At 38.5% G+C, this 19,475-nt stretch overlaps 1 protein-coding gene across 1 annotated transcript in view; it reads left to right on the top strand.

The window, feature by feature from the left end:
• Positions 1 to 19,475, top strand: part of LOC129746821 (uncharacterized) — a 118,399-nt gene that overhangs the window by 72,345 nt on the left and 26,579 nt on the right. Inside the window, exon 3 of the mRNA XM_055740708.1 lies at positions 15,950 to 16,051. The gene's annotated coding sequence lies outside the window, so the exon portion shown is untranslated. The remainder of the gene's footprint in view (positions 1 to 15,949; positions 16,052 to 19,475) is intronic.

Genomic DNA, 19,475 nt, shown 5'->3' with positions numbered 1-19,475 from the left:
TCCGCAAAGTGCCGAATAAGGCGTGTCGCGACCTTGAGCCAAGATGAAGACGCGCTGCTTGATCTCTCGTTCGGGCCAGAACCTTCACCATTCCGTGCTTTGGTAATGCCTCTCTTTTTTAATACACTCATCATTACCGTTTGTGGAGGGCAGATTTATTGGCTGATTATTACCGTCTCAATGGGGCGCGGGGTCGTAAAATTCTACTACCGTTCGAGAGGGTTCGTTGATTCTGAAAGGCTTAAAGCTGCATCACACGACCCACCGCAATGCAACATAAGCAATGGACGGACCCATTCACGGAACCTCCGATAACAGCAACAACAACGACCAATATCCCTTCGATGAACGATCTTGTCTGAACCCAGGATTGCAGAAAGTGGCGTTCGGGTACGTTGAGGTGGGTACTTAGAGGGGGCACAGTAGTGTATCTGAACTTGTACGACCTTCGATTTGTGCTCTCGGACAGGCTCGCAGGTATTTTTATTGCAACTCACAGTTCACCCACCGGACTGACTGGATTGGACCAGACCAGATCGGCCCACCAGCCAAAAGCCCACCACCGCACCGGTTTAAAGTCCAATACTGGCTGCCAGAACTTTAGTCGACCACCGCAAATCGATACGAAATGGAGAACGCTCTCTCGTGTTGTCTGTTGTCGGTTTGGTCTGCGGAAAGGATTTAATTATTCCGGTTTTCAAAGCTTTGATTTGAGCCGTTTTGTGGTTCTTTCACCGTGCGGTTTCGGTTTTTTATCCTTCTCGTTTGCTGCAGAATCAGTTAATTGTTGTGGTTGATTGAGAAGGTATACAGGAATCTATAGCTTAGGTTTTGTATGCAGAAAACTTAAAAAATAATCATATAACCGAAAACATTTATCGACTTCAACCTTTTATTTCAGAAATCATTTTAAACAGATGGAAATGATGTATAGGTACGTCATAAACAAATAAAAAAACATTGGATTTTTCACATTTTTCATTCAAAAACTGTTGCAAATTTTTTACTTTTTTTTTTGTTTCGAATTATAATAGTCGTTATACCATCTTTATGGCCTTCGTGACTTTGTATCAACGTTGCAGTTGGCAGACAGTTATTGAAAAAACTTATCCGGTGCAACTATTATCGATGTTTACTCTTGGGCTCGAACTCACGGACATCGGATCAGGAAGCAACTGGCTTGCCAACTAAGCTATATCATAAGCCCTTTAATAATGAGATGGAAAAGATCTTAAAAACAATAAAATACTGAAAATCGAAAAAAAACTAACTGTTACAACTACAGTATGACCCATAAAAATGCGAAAAATTTTAGGAATCTGTTCAGGGTTGTTTTTGACAATTTTGGAGGAATATTTTTTGGGTGTATTAGCCTTCATATGTCAATTGACGTAAACAATACAGTAGTACAGTATACGCTCCCAAAAAACACTTTCTTGCTGGATAATCGCTGAAAAAATGTACTGACTGAATCAAAGCAATGGAAAGATTCCTTTTAATTCAACTACGGTAAATGAAAAGTTCATATACCAGTATTTCGGTAGCAACTTACTACTTTCTTCAGTGAACGTTTTCGATTGATGAATGTGTATCATTTCCCTCCCTTATATTATCCGAGTTAGGTAAGCTACTACTAGGTAGCAGAAACCTCCGAATGCTCGGCAGTTATGCCGTTGTTTGTTTTTTGGGTCTACCTTCCCTATTCTGGGTGTTTTCTGGTAGTGCTAAATTATTTACTACCTTTTTTGGGCATTGTCAGGTAAATTATTGTATTTCTTTTTACCTAAGAATTTGAACAACCAAGTGTGCCCTGGTCCGGTGTCTCCGTTTAAGAGATCAACTGATTTTTCATTGAAGATTTCAATGCTTTCAGCAACATCCAATTTAAGCGAATTACTATTCAACCACCGAATCAGCGAGACATTTCCTCGATCAATAGAATGACCGGATTCACACTTGTGTAAAGCTACTGCAGATCTAGGTTTCTGTGAAGGAAGGATTTTCTTCTTTGAGTCAGATCTAGCTATAGCCATGTGTTCCTCGAATCTATCAATCAATTTCCTTTTGGTTTGTCCAATGTACACCTTATCACAGTCGGAACAACTGATTTTGTACACAAACGATCTATGAAGGAGCTCCACTGGATCTTTAGTCGATCCTAAGATGGATTTCAGTTGATTATTAGAGCTAGTGAACACTAGTTTAATATCAAACTTTGTCAACTGGTGTCGTAATTCGACTGCGTTGACACTGTTGAACTCCATGGACGTTCGTTGAAACTCCATCTGAATAGGCGTTAAAGTAGTGAAAGATTTCCGTTGAAGCAATCTTTCTTTTTTCCTTATGATGGCTTGAATGGATCTACTTTGATATCCATTTTTATTAGCCGTTTGGAAAATATATTGAAGTTCCTTTTCTCTTCCTTCAGTTGATAGGGGAATGGAGTTCATCCGATGGATCATGTGGTGGAACGCCGCCATCTTATGCTGGAACGAGTGGTTCGAGGTGCTCGGTATTACCCTCATGGTGTTTGTCGGCTTTCTGTAGATTTCGAATTGGAATGGGCGATGGAAGCTAAAAGTTATTCTTTCTCTCCTTAAGAAAAACTCCTTTAGAACTGTCAAAAGTTGGGTGAAATTATAGCTGCATCCCACTTGCACTAATGCAAAACCATCACCCAAATTCGTCAGCGCTTCCATCGCCTATAGGCCATCATCTCTCCTTACCAGAACATCCAGGAAAGGTTTTCTGTCTTCTTCTATTTCGCAAGTGAATTTAATATTCTTATGCAAACCGTTTATGGATGTTAGAAGTTCTTCAAAAAAATCTTTGTTTACTACACAAATAATGTCATCGACGTATCTCCACCATTTTTCGGGTAATAAATCTTGATTTTCAAGAGTCTCCTCCAAATGAGCCATTAACAGTTCACACAAGAATGGAGACAGAGGATTTCCCATTGGTGCCCCCTTTGTTTGTCTATAGGACAAATCTCTAAATTTAAAGAAGGTTTGTCCCATACACAATTCCACCAATTTCTTGTCGTTTCTAACTTTGATTAGAAGATTAGAAGCTTCTTTAACGGGAACACTTGGAAACAAAGCTGAAACATCAAAAGAAACCATGACCTCGTCCTCTTCTATGCCTCCCTTCTTTAACGGGTACACTTGGAAACAAAGCTGAAACATCAAAAGAAACCATGACCTCGTCCTCTTCTATGCCTCCCGACGCCTGCGGTCTGTTCACGAACTCTAGGGTGTTGATCACCGATCTCGTTTTAAAGGGTTTTGGCATCCTTTTAAACTCGTTCAGTAACCACTTCGCCACTTTTTCAGTGGGCGCGTTCACTCCCGAAATTATCTCCCTCATCTCATTCCCTGGTTTGTGAATCTTCGGTAAACCTTTGATTCTAGGGACGATTGGGGCAGACACTTTCAGGGCGCCCGGCGCAAACCCTAAGATCGGTCCACAGTCCTTCAGCGTTTTTACCACTTCCTTTACCATCTCCGGTAGTGGGTCCTCTCTTCGAACTCGATACGGTCCTTCATCGATTTTGGCCTGAATCAATCCGTTGAAATCAGTTTTGTCCATGATGACCACCGAATTTCCCTTGTCCGCCTTGACGTAGAACACCTCCTTTCTCCTAAGTTCTTTCGCTATCTGGATTTTCTCGACGTTGGATTTCCCATTGATGCCCTTTCTCAAGACATCTGCAACTTCGGCTCTGGCGCTATCCTTCTGGGCCGTGGACAGCTTACTGGACCTAAAGCCGTCTCTACATCGATGATTATCTGGTCCATCCTTGGTTTCCTCAACACCGCGTAGTTTAGACCTTTGTTAAGTAGATCGATCTGTTTGTCGGTGAACTCTTCCTTCGATCAATTCACCACAAAACCATCCAGTACCGCCACGCTGGGTTTCTCGTAGTTCCGGGGCGGTTGCCTCGCCTTCAGTAGCTCCAACTTATTCCGTAGCACCCTTTCCTTACGCCTTTCCTCGCACTTTTCCGCCCTTGACCTTCGTCAGAAACGCAGGGAACAACAGAGTCGTGGTTCAATTTTTAATCAGCAATCAGGCTAAAAGAAGGCCTTAAAACTTCACTAACTCACGTGTCTTCAGCTTTTCATCATCTCGATTTGGAGAAGTTATTCAGCAAACGTTATTACTCAAACGTCAATTGTAGATCAATAAAAAAAACAATAAAAAGGCCAATGTCTGTCCGATACCTGGCACTCACTTTTCTAGCGTATCCGGCCAACCTTAACCACCTTCTGGATACTGGGTTTGCCGTAGAGTCACGCGAGCTCGTGGTTTACCCTTCGCCTCCACACTCGGTTCTCCTACACGCCCAAAGAACAGAAAGATCTTAACACTCGTCGCTGGAATATTCCGAGTGTACGCAGATCCTCCTCGAGCAATATCCATCTCTCGTGCCCTTAGAGAACAACCGGTGTATTGAGCGTCATATACAGGTTACACTTCTTGCGTTTCAGCTTGCGATAGATATCCTCCACCGCCGCTGATGATCTGCCGACTATATCAATGTCATCGGCAAAGCAGATAAGTTGACTGGATCTGTTGAAAATCGTGCCCCGCATTTCACCCACCGCTTGTCACCATCGCGATGCATCGCTGGTCAGCTTCCCGGAAAAGCCGTTCTCGTCCATGATTTTCCATAGCTTGTCACGGTCGATCGGCTTTGAAGTCGATGAACAGATGGTGCGTAGGGACTTGGTGTTCACGGCATTTTTGGAGGATTTGCCGTAATGTGAAGATCCGGACCGTCATCGACCGTCCCTCCATGAAGCTGACCTGATGACTGTTTGCTTGTGGCATTAGGCGGCGGGGTAGGCCAACTTGTCCGAGCTCAGTTTGATGAGTTCTGCTGCGATGCCATCCTTCCCAGCTGACTTGTTGATATTCAGCTGGCGAATGGCTTCCTTCACTCATCATTGGGAGTGGTTCATCTACGTCGTTGGCTAAGCCGGCGATGTTCCTTCCCCCACCGTCTTGATCTTCTTCAAGTGCACCGTTCAGGTGTTCACCGAAGTACTGCTTCCACCTTTTGATCACCTCACAATTGTCCGTCAAGATGCCTCCTTTCTTATCCCAAAACACATTTAGGCTTGCGGCACGAAGCCTACACTCCTCGTCGAACCAGTCGTTCCGTCGAGTTCGTTCCACATGACCGATGACGTTCTCCGCAGCACTGTTGACTGCTGTCTTGATGGTGTTCCAACAGTCCACGAGAGGGGCTTCGTCAAGCTCACCCTCTGCCAGCAGCGCTACTTCGAGCGATTGCGCGTAGTCTGCCGCGACCTCAGGTTGCTCCAGTCGTGCGATATTTAACCGAAGCGGGCGTACGGAGAGTACGAAGTGTTTTGGGCGCATCTTCACCATCACCAGATAATGGTCTGACTCGATGATGGCGCCTCGCCAGGATCTGACGTCGATGATGTCCGGGAAGTGCCGGCTGTCTATCAAAACGTGGTCGATCTGTGATTGACTTTGGTACGGTGATCTCCAGGTGTACTTGTGTGGAAGGTGGTGCTGGAAAATGGTACCACGTACGGCCATTCGTTTGGAGGCGGCGAAATCTGTTAGTCTTAGGCCGTTTTCATTGGTCAGCTGGTGCGCACTGAACCTTCCAATTGTCGGTTTGAATTCCTCCTCCTGGCCGACCTGAGCATTAATATCCCCGATGACGATCGTGATATCATGTTTTGGGCAGCGGTCGTATTCACGCTCCAGCTGCGCGTAGAATTCGACTTTGTCATCACCGGTACTTCCGAGGTGAGGGCTATGCACGTTGATTATGCTGATGTGGGCCGGCGTTGGTTGTTCGGCCACCACCCGATCACGCGCTAGAGATCGGCAGTTCCATGTTTTAAGTTTCCAATCGCTAGAGCCTTTTCGTCGCGTTTTGGACTTAACTGCCATTCACTAATTTTATTAATTTTTTAGTAAAATTTCTTATTTCTTCTTCTTTAATTTTGCGGATTATCACTATGATGTTTCTGTTATCTTCTTATTCATATACGGTATGAGCTCGAGAATGGCTGACTGTGCTTATTTATTCGTTGAGCTCAATTGAAAAGCTTTTTATTTTTAAGTCAAGAATAGTGTGACATAGATGTTTTTACTTGATATGGTTTTTATTAACGTCTTTTCTCAATTTGTGTTACGTATACGCTGTTCTAAGAATGTAAGTTTGGATGAAATTTCAAATTAATTTTTAGCTGCTGTTTTATGAGGTTTTGATCAATATTTAAGTTTTGAACAGATATGATTGATTTTCAATTCAACGAGATGCCTCACCTTTTTTGGTTCTAATCATTCCAAAAATCGAAAACTACCTGACTTGAATGACAAAACGTCTTCACGACACTCCTTGAAGCTTATTTGCCTAAACTCTGACGACAAAAGCAAACGAGGCGTCGCGAACCAAAACTGTCGAAAGCGAAGCACGTTCCGTCGAAATCAAATTAAAAAAACTCCAAAACAAATGCATGTGCGCATCCTGAAAAGAATAATTAAAAGTAAATTTCCGCAACGCTATTGCGGCTTTACTTATAGTATCTACGTCGTCGGTCGTCATTGTGGGTACATTTCAAATTTTTATTGATGGCGGCGTCTCCGTCGTCGTCGTCAACCCAACCTTGAGTTTGCAACGGTGCGAAAATGACGCCATCTAGGAGGCGTTTGTTTTAATGGCCTGTTGAGGCTGTTGTTTCCTGCAATCACAAATCGGTGTGAATTCCGGCTACTTCGATTGCTTGGCTTGAATGGATGTGGATACTTACTCAGTCACAGCAACACGCTTGAAATGTGTGTCACGAATTGGTTCTGGAAAGGCACGAACATGTAAAGTAGATTATTTTTGTTATCATAAAACTGCCATCAAAAACCTTTTAAGGTAGATTATGCAAATAGTGTTACTATTACTAATTCATACTCGGTGTATTTTTACTGAGCAGATTTATGCTTCGAAGTTCTGAATGGAATCGATTAGTTGTGAAAACTGCCTATCAATTTTGAAAACCGACCATATATATTTTGTAGATTGGCTCAAAAAACAGGCCTGTGCAAAATTTCGAGTGTGAAGTGTTTATCAGGTCTGTTTTTTGGGCCAATCTACAAAATGTACATGGTCAGTTTTCAAAATTCGATCATGACCTATTTGGCTGCCACCCTAGTAACTTAATTGACCTCAACATGGCATAAATCACTTGACATTTTGAGTCTCCAACATTTTAAGTCACCATTACGGGTTCGTTTCCCCAAATTAACTTGTAGGATTGTCAAATTCGCATCACGCTTTGTTGTGATGTTTACCCAACAATCGTGGGGTATATTTCAATTCAAAATCAGAATTAACACTTCACTAAGTGCACAGTTCTTCACCCATGGTGCTGATATTACCGCCACGCCAACCGTTGAATGACCTCAGCCTTTGGTTCAGTTCAGCTCGGGCCATGATACAGATACCTACACAACTAATGTTTGAAAATTAGCATGCCATAGCGAAGTCGATTAAATTTATGACTATATTTGGTCAATCTGTCGCCTTCGAGTGTCGGCCAGCAGCGGCGCCCTCAAAGTCTGAGAGTGTCTGACTTGACTCGAACCGGTGCGGAGTGGTTGATCCTTCTAATCGAATACAAATGATTCGGGGTGGCCGAACCGACTTGGTTGAACGGTTCTTCGGAGGATTATACATAGCTACTTTTCCAGTGTTATCAATACTCATCACAAAAAATGTGGCGCTTTGATCATATGAACTTTTAGCAATTATAAAACTGCACATTCTAATGTTAATTCAATTCAGGCGCCTTGTGGTTAATTACACCGGTCTAGTGGATGATGATCGCTGGATTACAGCTGTACGGCACAAGATTTTTAGCAGCAACGCTAATACGATTGCTTTTGTGTGTTCATCATTTGTTAGAATGATTGGATTCAGCGGTTTCCGAGGCAATGAACTGAGATGTCTGATTTTTTTTTAGTATTTTTAGTTTTAAAATTCCAATTACAATATAGGTATAAGCAGTGTATCGAAAATAAATTATACACACATTTTCTTTTCATTGTATTGATTTTATTGATGATTCAAACAAAGAAATAGTTCAGAAGTGTTTCAAAAAGCTTATTCTTACAGTTTATAAAGAAATACAAGTAAAAAAGTAATTATTGGTAATATTTTCGGACTTTCAACTTGACGCGTTTCATTAGGTTTTGTACAGTTGATTGATCACACTTCTTGGCCGCAGTATTCCAATTTTTCTTGAAAACCGCCATGGTCCTGTTGGCCTACCATCCTTCTTGAAAACTCTCATGACGATAGCCCAATATCGTTATATGGGGCGAAGCTGGGTTCAGTTTGGTGGGTTGATATCTTTTTCAACGAAATCTACATCGTTATCCTCAAACCATCTAAGAGTGGATTTAGCGTAGTGAGCTGACGCCAAATCCGGCCAGAATAATGGTGGAGTCGTATGTTTCTTATATAGTGGCAGCAACCTTTTCTGCAAACACTCCTTTTGGTAGATATAGGCATTTATTGTTCTTTTGTAAAGAAACTCGCCAACTTCAAGCCGCAGGAGCAGATTGCCTACCACACAAGCACTTTCTAGACAAATTTTTTCGCCAAATCTTGTATGGACATCGATCGATTCCGGTTGATGAGGTTGATTACCGTACGGTCCAGATTTGGGTAAGATGGTTCTGGTTTTCTGCCTCTTCCTGGCAAATCATCGAACGTATAGTTTCCCCGAACTTGTGGATGATGAATTTTGGGCTCGCCGGATGAATGCTGAAACGTTTCGCCACTTCATTCATCGAGATGCCCTTCTCTCGCATCTAAATGTCCACACACGAATTTTAACTTCTTTTATAATTCGCGACATTTTGGGAGAAACGAATGTTTCAAACGTAAACAAAGCGCTGGTTCACTCTTGACAGATCAAGATGCTACATACAGGTGAGCACAGTTGTGCGCGTTCACGCGTTAGTAAGTAGAAGGCCCAAATATGTTATAGTTAATTTTAGATACACTTTTTAGGTTGAAAAGACTTGATTAGTCCTAATAGTCGAATTTCGCTGCCTGATACTATGGTAAGCCATCTTGAAATCCAATATGGTGACTTCCACTCAACTTTAAAATATTGTAAATGACTGAAAACCGCATGAAAAAAATCTAACAAAATGACAAAAATATAGCAAAATTATGAATAAAATATGGCAAAAAAATGATAATATTTAACAAAAAAAACGAAACTCCGACAAAAATATAAAATCAAATATGGCAAAAATTTGACAAATTCGTCGTATTTGAGAATAAAATGACAAAGCCATGACCGAAATATTAAAAAATAAAAATATTACAGATGGTAGAAATTTGACAGTAAAAGGAAAAAAAAAAACTGACAAAGCTACATATATATAAAAAAAATATACAAAATATGTCATGACCAAAACTTTCAATAATGACAAAACTCGAAAAAAAAAACTTAATTATAATAATAACTTTTTAAGTAAAAAATAACAAATATGACAAAATTTGTCAATAAAATAAGTACACATCTGTGCAACATAGTCGAAGGTGATATAATAAATAAATAAAATGACAGAAATCTGCCAATACAAAAATGTGACAAAACTATTACAAAAAAAAACAAAATTATGGCAAAAACGTTGTTATGTTTGTTTTTTTTCTATCCGATTTTGATCATTTTATTGTCAATTTTTGTCATTTTTTTCATTTGTCGTATATTTTTTCATAGTTCTGACAGCTATTTTCAGTTGATTGTCAATTTTTTTTACAGTTATGTCTTTTTTTTTGTTTTGATAATTGTTGTTTTTACATCTTCATGTCATACACGACCTTAATATATCAACTATGCAGATGGCGGACAATTACTGAAAAACTTATCTGTGTTCGATGTTTTCTCTTGGATTTGAACTCACGGACATCAGGAGGCAACTGACTAGCCAACTGAGCTACATATATCACAAACCCATAGTTCTGTCTTAATTTTGTCACTATTTCGTCATATTTTCATCACATTCGTTATATTTTTGTAACATATTTTACATTTTTTTTTTGGATGTATGTCATATTTTTAAAATTTTTGTCATTACACTGTCATATTTGTCATCATTTTGTAAGTTTTTTATACATATTTTTGTATTAATTTTGATATATTTTTATTCCATTCTGCATAATTTTATCAGTTTTTTAACATTATTTTGTCATATTTTAGTCAGAACTTTGTCATGTTCATACACATAAGGCATATTTTTGACATTTTACTGTCCAACTTTTGCCATATTTTTATCATCTTTGTCATAGTTTTATCATATGTTTGTCAGGTTTTTGTGATTTTATTGTAATATTTTTGTTATTAGATATTATGTCGTTCATATTTGAAATTATTTTTGTGAAATATTTGCTCTAATTTAAGTTCTGTCATATATTGTCAAATCTCGATCAATATTTTGTCATATTTGTAAAATTTTTGTTATTTTTTCTGAAATTTTTGACATTTTGTGAATTTTTTGTCATTTTATATATTTTTGTCAAAATTGTGCAATATTTATCATATTTTTGGCATAATTTGTTTACCACATTTGTCGTATTATATTCAAAGTCCTGTCATTTGTCCCTTTTTCGTTTGTCATATTTTTGCCACACTTTTGTTATCTTTCTGTCATTATTTTGTTTTATTGTTATAACATTGGTCATAATGTTTTATATTTTTTTGAGTGTTTGTTCAGATTTTCTAAATTTTTTGTTTATTTTTTTTCAGACAGTCATTTTTATCTTATTTTTGACCCCTTCTTCTCAAGACCCATGTTGTTCATGCGATTTTCTGTTATTCGCCGCATTTTGTGGAAGCCGCCATTTTGGGTTTTAAGACAACGACATTTCACAACGAATTTCAACTTTTATCCATTTAGCCCCTTCACACTATACTAGGCTTACCAGATAATTTCAGAAAAAAGCGAGACATTCTACGAAAAAAAAGGGACATCGCCGAAAAAAGCGGGACATTTTCGAAACTCTTAAAAAGTATGTGTTCCTTCTGCTAAAATAGTTCATAGAAAGAAATAAAACATGGATAAATGAAATTTGTTTCAAAAATTGAATTCTTAAGAAAAATGTTTTAGTTCAGAGTCATTTAAAATTCAAAAATTTGAAACTTTTGGATTTGGATGGAAATTTGAAACTTAAAATCAGGAGCCATTATCATTTGGAAGCAACATAAAGAATAATTTCTTCAATCGAAAAATACTAACATCGCTAGGACGCACTCTAAGAACGCTTAACTGAACAAGATTGTTTTTTTTCTAAAGACATTGTTCGGCACAAAAACGCTAATCCGCTAATCGCTAGTTAGTCCGATAACTTTTTGTTAGCGGTTTAATTTTGCTGCTAAATTTTGATTGAGCTAGCGAATTAAAAATTTCCGCTATTTTTTTTTGATTCCGCTAAATGACGACCGCTAACTTCCATTTACTTGTTTCAAATTCACTAGTTATTACTGATAGAACTAAACTTTTTGTCGTTTGACAAGTTAAGGAGACATCGGGTATCATTCTTACAACAATATGTGCTCCAAGGGAAAGTGGTCACTTCGAATGGTCTCAGTGCAGGATTGCGTCATTCAGATTATTTTTTTTCTCTTTAAGTACTTCTTTTCTCAACATTCTTAGAAAAAGAATTCAAGAAATATAGTTAAACATTATTAAACTATTTTAAATATCCTTTTTGTAATTCATAGCTAAAAGGTCAACTTTGCGATACTGTTTTTTGCCTGCAAAAGTACAGTCCACGGCCTACTTGATCAATATTTTACGTGACTTTAGCATGGTCGTCCACATGCGGTGATTTGTTGAAATGGGCTTTTTATGTTATTCGATGGATTTTCAAATGTTTTTTTTCCAAATTTCCAAGTTTTTGTTTAGATCTCAACGTTACTATCCCACCCGGCAAGATTTTTTCAGCACGACTCGTACATGTATTAAACGAAAATTACCAAAATTCCAACCATTTAATGTTAATTTAAATTCAGCTGTCGATTTTTTAATCGGTAATACCAAAAGTGTTAACGTGATAGATAGTTTTATCTGTAGAACGCTGTTTTATTGAACTGTCTGGTGTTGTAAAAATGTGATCATGAATGGGAGTTGAGAAATCAAGAGGAAATTAGAGCATAGTTTGAGAAGTTGTGGTCTGTGGAAGAAATGTATTTGAACGGAACCGTTAATTAGGATGGATTACGATGGTTGCCTTGATTGGGAAAAGCTAGAAAATTGTAGCGCGCATCAAGATCCAGAAAATTCAGCTAAGTATCCGTTTATTTCATTTTTAATCCTCCGAAAAAAATATTTAGTTGGAATAGTTCCAAGGTAAGATGATGAGTATAAATGTTAATTTTATTTTATTGATATAATATTCAAAATAGCTTAACTCTATTTAAGGGGATCAGTGGGGGGTTGGATAGGTCATCAAAAGAACGAAAGACTGAAATACAATGGATTGTGGGTTCAAGCCAGCCGGAGTACCTCGGCAAGTTTAAAATTATGCTAAGGATATCAGGGTATCTTTTGATAATTCTAAATTTGTTTCGAACAGTTGGAAGAGAGTTTGATGAGTCAAACCTATCCCAAACCAGTGGTAACGGACCCCTTGGTAATACTGCAAATATTGTTTGTGAGTTAAGCGTGGACAAAATTTGAATGTGTGATCGAGACTTCCCGTACCGCCTCGGGTCGAAAGACCTATCAGCCACTGGTGGGTTCTCATACATACATACATACATACATACATACGACTCGTACATGTATTAAACATGTACGAGTCGTGCTGAAAAAATCCACTTTCTACAACTGATTTTAAGTGGATGAGATATTTACTTTTCACAATACAGTGTTTCACTGGTATTTCAAATCAGGTAAAATAAAGGTACGATAAAATCGCCATAGAATGAATTTCTATTTTCATTTCATTTAGTTTTATAGATCCACGTTTTGCAATGCTCTTATCATAAGAATTTTGCATTTCTATTTTGGAAGTTTGAAAAAAAGTAAAACCTGGTTAAAAAACTTTCATCAGACTGGTCACAATAAAAATCCACTATGTTTGTAAAGTATTTGAGCAAGCGAATTGAGATGCAACAATAAACCATGCTGTTACCATGCTGTTTACGTTATTGTTAGTCAACAGTTAGCGATTAGCGTTCAGCGCTTTAAGCTTGAAGCGATAACTTTTTCAACTGACTTAGCGGTTTTTATTAGCGATCGCTAAATTTGAATGATCTAGCGATTCAATTAGCGCCGCTAATTTTTCAATTAACGATGCCGAACACTGTCTAAAGACATACACCGTCTTAGCCGATTTAGGCTTTACAGACTGAATAAATGACGTGGACAACTTAAGATTAACATTTAACACCCAGTACCGAGATGGGAATCGAACCCATGCCATCAGTGGACCAGCGATTACGGTCTTACCACGCAAACCACTCGACCACCGAGTTGTACCATTGTTGTGATGTTGCTAGTGTAAGCTTGCCGAATATGTAGGTAAAACAAAATTTAGGAAAAAGTTCCACTCGGTTGCCCGGTTTTCGTAGAAAAAATTCTGTATTTTGTGGAGATTTATTCACTTAATTTAAAAAAAATTTACAAAAAAAAACTTAAATTGATTAATAAGTAATAATTGATTCGTTCGTACTGCAAGTTTTCCGCTTGTGGGACGAACCACACTAGGCCTACTATTGTGTGGTGGTTCCTACAATTCTATCCGTTATCAACCACTTCAAGGTAGTAGGCCCGTGAGGAACAAAAAGATGAAACGTGATGAAAAGTTTTTCAAATTAAAATTACCCTTCCGCTCAATTTCAACATCTTTCAGTTTATTCTAATCTTCTTTCCGTCTATAATCTTTCAATTCGTAAATATTCTTTCTCAAAGAATATAAAATTTCACCGATATAGCCGATAAAATAATTTCATTGATTAATAATAATTTTTGTTTTGCGTCCATAAACGAGTTTTTACAGCAAGTTTTATCTGAATAATTATGAACAGTTTTATGGAAGCCTAAAACACCCCAATTTATTTTCAAGTCTATTCTTTTTAATTTTTATTGAATAATTTCGTGGTTTTGACACAGTTTGTTCGAATATTTTTCGTATTTTGGGTTGAAAATTTTGTAATTAAATGTCCGGATTTTGCCAGGTTTTAGATAAAATCGACCGGATTAGCCCGGTCCGGATATGTTTAGAAAAAAAATCAGGTAGCCTTAAATGCTAAGAACTAAACGAGTTATTTAATCTTCTCTTTTATAAACTTTGAAAAAGTGCTGCTAATTTTGAGAATATACATAAAAAAGGGGGGCTGTAAATGAAGAATACAACTTCCAACAATCCATCATTCATCGTAAACAACGCATGCCCTCATTGAACTACAATTATCCTCTAAATACCGTATAGATGAATGGAAAAAAGGGTGTAAAAGACTAATCTCAACCTGACCAGAGCAGAAATGACCCCGTAGGGACCAGATGCCTTTCGGCCCAGCCATAAAGGCAACGACTTGGCGTGCTATACGCAACGCCACCAATCGCGAAACGACGACGCACGCCGTATAAGTAGACTTGCCGTCATTGAAGATTCCTTAAAAGGAATCATCGGTGTTGTTGGCTTGCTGGCTTGCAAGTTGTGATCATTGATACGATACACGATTCCGCAGCATCCCCCCCAACCGAATGTCTGATGCCAGAACAGAAAGGAAGGAAGTTCACCTCCTTCGGTAGAAATCCGGTCCAGTGTTGTTTTTGTTTTTCATCCCCTGTTTGGGGTTTTTGTTGGTTTTAAGTAGACTGAATGAATCGAGTTAAATCAAACAAAAAACAAGCTCAGGAAATGAAAATTATGCACATGGTAAACAAATATAAATAGAAACCTTAAATAAAAAGGTAACAATTATTGTTAAGAATATTTTCAAAGCTTTTGAACTCTAAAAGTAGTTTATAAAACTTCACCTAAGCTAAATTATGCACACCGGAAGTGACAAACTCAAAAAATTGTTTGCGGTTTGCGGTTTGCGGGCCTAAATATGATGAAGCGTATTACTTCGGGTCAAACTTCTGAGCAAAGACCCTCATTATTCGATGGGTTAATCCCGATGCTCAGTACTACTTAAAGCCTCCGTTTACGGAATATTGTTAGTTCATTGGCCTCAAGCCATGTTGCATTGTCGTTTTCGCTTTTTAAATCTTCCTCAGCCATTATTGAGGAGGCCTCCAATAAATTGAGCACAAAAAATCACATCAAACTCATCACTTGCAGTCTCGTTAAACGTCTCCATCGAGGGGAGATAAACGAATACAGCCCTCCATCATTCATTGCTAGGGGTCGACTCCGAACCTGATGCCCTTGAAAGATATGAAAATGGTCATCCGCAAATGATTATGGTGCAAGCAAGTTGCTGCGCGGGGCGATAAACGAGTATCCCTCCAAGGGGTTTAAGCAGATTTGAAACCTACGATGAGGCTGAATCGTCGTTTCAACTGGATAGCGGAATTTTTCGCAATAAGTTCTTTTCGATGTCTTCGGATGTAAATTATTTCTTTTACGACATTTTGTCGTGACCGACAACAGCAGCAGTAGCTTGGAGAAGATTCAAATAGTGGGTACTTACTGGAGTAACTTAACTTTGTTCGGTGGCTATCGACATCTGAATCATCGTTTTAAGGGTTCACTAACTCAACGGAATACTGAGAGCTATCAGGTAGCTGCGCAGATCAATCACAGATCGATGCCTAATATCTCAATCGAGTGACACCAATTGGTTTTGATAGCTTTGCTCAAATTCCTTACATGTTTTAAGTAGCACAAGGCAATCTCTCATTTGGTTTTGTTTTTTTTTCTTTTTCTCTACAGATTTCCATAGAGTGGAAGTGGATTTGGCGTACCTGAAGAAACATAAGGCAGATTTTTGGTAACGGATTTTAGATTCCTTTCTCCTGGGTTTCTATGGCATAGGTAAGAGATTTGAAAAATTGGTGAAAGTTAACAAAATAAAAATTCGAAAATACGATCAATTTGAATGTTGCGCGAATTTAAATGTCTTTGTCAATCAAAGATGTGTTACTGACTGAAGATCAGGTTATGCCGAGGGGTTCGCACTTGGTTTTGTTTCTTTGATCGCGACAATTTTGTCTTTTATTTTTATCAGCTGAAATTATAGGACAATCTCAGGACAAGAAAAACGGCTCAGGCTAAAGATTGTCAAATTCAATGATAGGTTCAACCCGTTTTTTTGTGTAAAATAGCAGAAAGTTTTGAGATTTATATGAAATCCAAAATATTTTTTCTTAGAATATAAGACATGTTTTCCATCCTTTTTGGTCGAATTTCATTTAAAAAAAGTTAAATTAAAATTTCAGTAGAACCTAAATTTTATTTAAATTACCTGCAGCAGATTTAAAACAGATACTCATGAAAAGCTGAATGTAAATATGTCTATAGACTTAAACATTTTTTCTTCTAAAAACTTGTTAATCTGTACATCGAGTTTGATAAAAAAAAATGCTTTTTACGTTCGAAAACTTACACAGTAAATTTTTGCCTCGATTCCCAGAAAAAAAAAATTGCTGGAAACCAGCAATCGGTTTTCTAATTGCTGAATTTTTTTCAGTAATTGGTTGTGTTCTTGTCATTTTTGCTGTAAAAATCAGCAATCGGTTTTCATATTGCTGTACTTTCCAGCAATTGATCTAGTTTGCTGGAAAATCAGCAATCGAGTTGTCACATAGCAGTCTGTTTTTTTTCGTACGCTGAAGCAAGGTGAGACTCTATTATACGAATGTTGGTTAAATTGATATAATTATTTTTATTTTCCTCTATAAAGGGTGATACGGTCAAAATTTGGTCAAGGGAAATTGCTTGTAAATCGGTAAATCGTTAATTTAAAAATCAAATTAAATTTCTTTTTCAAGTTTAATTAGTATAAAATTCAGGAAAAATATTCAGTTAGGCTTCCGCTTTTCCAAATCCGAATTGCCGGGCCTTACGCTTAACCCCTGCCATCAGATTTTGTACAGCTATCTTGTCCACCTTCTTCGCCGCAGAAAGCCAGTTTGCCTTGAACTGCTGCTCGTCCTTAGCAGTTTTTTTGGTCTTCTTCAGGTTCCGCTTTACAATAGCCCAGTATTTCTCAATTGGGCGGAGCTCTGGCGTGATGGGAGGGTTCTTGTCCTTGGGAACCACCTGCACGTTGTTGGCGGCGTACCACTCCATGGCCTTTTTACCGTAATGGCAAGATGCCACATCCGGCCAAAACAATACGGAACAACCGTGTTTCTTCAGGAAAGGCAGCAGACGTTTATTCAAACACTCTTTCACGTAAATTTCTTGGTTGACAGTCCCGGAAGCGATGAAAATGCTCCTTTTCAAGCCACAGGTACAGATGGCTTGCCAAACCAGATATTTCTTCGCGAACTTTGACAGTTTCATGTGCTTGAAAATATCTCTACCTTTCCCCTTCCTTTTGCCGTATAAAACTCCTGTCCCGGAAGCTGCTTGTAGTCGGCTTTGACGTAGGTTTCGTCGTCCATTACCACGCAGTCAAACTTCGTCAGCAACGTCGTGTACAGCCTCCGGGGTTGCGCTTTGGCCGTCGTATTTTGTTTATCATCGCGATTTGGAGTCACTACCTTCTTGTAAGTCGATAGTCCGGCTCGTTTTTTGGCTCGATGCACGGTTGTAGACGATACACCCAGCTTATTTGTTTATTGTGTATTGTTTATTTGATATAAAATCATCTGACATATGTATGTGTCTTAATGATCTACTTAATGTTAGTTGTACATAACATGATACTTTTCCTAAGTTCTTAGTTGGTCACTTAAGCAATACAAAGCTCGCAAGCAAATCGGATCAGTGAATTCTTTGCTCAAACGTATAATGAATCCCAACATTCGGTTTGCTTCTCGAGTACCACAGAATAATGACGCTTAAAAGTCATACGGTTGTCCAACAAAAGGCCAAGATCCTTAATCTCCTCAACACGATGCAACTGCTCGTCCAGAATATTGTAGTGATGCATGAAAGGATTTTTCATACGCCCAAATGTGAGAATACAGCACTTCGCAACGCTCAAAACAAGTAAATTATTTGCGCACCAGTTCACAGCTGTGTCCAAGAAGCGTTGCAGTTCATAACAATCAGCTTGGTTGTTTATGATTGAAAATATTTTCAGGTCGTCCACGTATAGGAGAACTCCACGTCCAATGAGCAACAAATTAATGTCGTTACAAAATAGTGTAAACAATAAAGGACCTAAATTGCTACCTTGGAGTACCCCAGACTTATAAAGTCAGAGGATTCCGCAGAACCAATTCTTACAGCTAATCGACGATCCGTTAGGTAGCTTCTGATCCATGCACACAATCGGTCGGAAAAACCTAGTCGATGCAATTTTTTCAAGAGAATATCGTGGTTTACAGAATCGAATGCCGCCGAAATCGTCGCGTCGCGTCGATTTTTTTCCCGCCATCCATGTTGGATATGCAGAAGGATGTGAAAACCATAAGGTTTGAAGTTACCGAGCGTTTAGGAAAAAATCCGTGCAGATTCTCAGATATCCAGTTCCGGCAAGTCGAAAACATGACATCGTTAACGATCCTCTCATTTATCCAGTTCCGGCAAGTCGAAAACATGACATCGTTAAAGATCCTCTCATCTATTCGCGGCATCTCGGAGAGAGAGGTTAGGGTTTCGCTTGAAACTACCGGAAACTCTCTTTGTCGTCTTCGATCGGTTTTCGATTTCCCCCCGATCCAGACTTCTTGGCTGTCGACAATCGTTCCCCAAACACTTTAATTACATTTGTAACGGTTGATTTGGCAACTTTTAGCGATTTTGCCAGCTTTGTGTGCGAGTAGCTCGGATTTTCGCGATGCGCGAGCAAAATTTTGATACGCTGCTCTTCTTCCTTGGACGGCATTTTGACAACTGAAGAGTGAATTCCAAAATCAAAATAGGAGCAACATTCTACACACATACACCTTCAAAATGAGGGGTGTTCAGGTTTTTAAATGCAAAATTGAAAGAAATACGTCAAATTGATATTGACCAAATTGTGCCCGTATCACCCTTTATAGCGATTTTAATCTTGTCGCTTAATCTAAGTGATTCTCAACTCTGAAACATTCCTTGAACACTGTAATATTCTAAGCTAATCACCTAGAATAAACTGCCAACACTGCAGGGAAACTCATAACCACAAGCTGTGTTGGCTAAGTTTAGCGTGTATGATGACAACATTTATATTTTTATCATCATCATTGCTCATCATCAACTGTCAACCGCTATTGTTCTCAATATGCGAATTGACGAAAAAAACGAAACCAAAACAAATCTGTTTCTCCGAAAGAAACCGTGAGTATCAACACCTCCCCTCAAT

This window comes from Uranotaenia lowii, chromosome 2, assembly GCF_029784155.1.
Source record: "Uranotaenia lowii strain MFRU-FL chromosome 2, ASM2978415v1, whole genome shotgun sequence".
In the NCBI taxonomy this organism is placed as follows: Eukaryota; Metazoa; Arthropoda; class Insecta; order Diptera; family Culicidae; genus Uranotaenia; species Uranotaenia lowii.
Note: the sequence above shows the minus strand (reverse complement) of the source record. Positions and strands in the feature narration are given on the sequence as shown.